Raw genomic sequence first — 1,126 nt, 5'->3', positions numbered from 1 at the left:
TTAGTTCCCAGTTCCAAGTTAAGTTACTATATAACAAGAAGAAAAGAATAGGTTATATAGAGTACAGAATAATATGCTTTATTTTGATAGACACAATCTTTACTATTACCTGCCGTAATTACCTCAAATAATACTGACCAGCATATTTTCTCCACTCTGTTTATTGTGCTCTAAACATTCTTACTACGAGCTTCACTAAGATGACTGAATGAATATAACAATAGTCATTCTGCACAATTTCATGATTAATATGCACATCTAATTAAAATGACTTTATTAAACATTTTCAACTAAATAGTCTTATTTGCCTTAAGGAAAAATATCCTTAGTCTCTCCATAAAGAATATTGACACTATTCAGAATCAAAGAACTGGGTTTAAAGCTTGTGTTAGCATTTTGATGAAAGTGCATTTAATACCTTGACCATCTGGTAAGTCTGATCAATTATAGTAACTGATTTTGCCTTTTACTTATTTGATTATTAGGGACAACAGTAGATATTTGAACTTAGAAGTGAGTAAATAGCCATTTCCAGGAAGACATTTGAGAAATAGGAATTATGTGCATATTAAACAGGTTGAACAAAGGCTTTTTTTTAAGTAGGATACTATATTCATAAATAATACTGTCCTTTCGGCATTGGGCATTGCATTTAGAAAAAAATCAGGTCTTTATAAACACATTCATTAAAAAAAACACTTTGGCTAACAAAGATAAAAATTTGTGACTGAAGCAGTGAGGCTTCTAAACATACCTTATTATGAAGTAATTTAAAATCCTTTAGGGTCGGGGATTCAGCTCAGTGGTTCCACCACCTGCCTCACAAATGCAAGATCCTGAGTTCAATTCCCGGTACCAAAAAAAAAATCTGTTAGAAAAGCAGTAGGAATTGCCTAATGCACAGACTCTAACTGTGAATCTCAAGGTGACATTCTACAACATAAGAAATATTAGTGCCTAGGGTAGAACTAATAGACTCACACCCCAGGGATACTGAGGCCAACTCTATGGCCCAAGACAGGGTAGACAGAGAGTGAGGGTGTGACACCACAGTGCTGTCAAACTTCAGTGTGTCTGTAATTTTATTGTAGATCACTATCTTGTATCCTGTTTTCATCCTTCTGTG

The sequence above is a fragment of the Heterocephalus glaber genome, unplaced genomic scaffold (assembly GCF_053883595.1).
Source record: "Heterocephalus glaber isolate CG9 unplaced genomic scaffold, H.glaber_assembly_v1.0 deba00000546, whole genome shotgun sequence".
In the NCBI taxonomy this organism is placed as follows: domain Eukaryota; kingdom Metazoa; phylum Chordata; class Mammalia; order Rodentia; family Bathyergidae; genus Heterocephalus; species Heterocephalus glaber.
Note: the sequence above shows the minus strand (reverse complement) of the source record.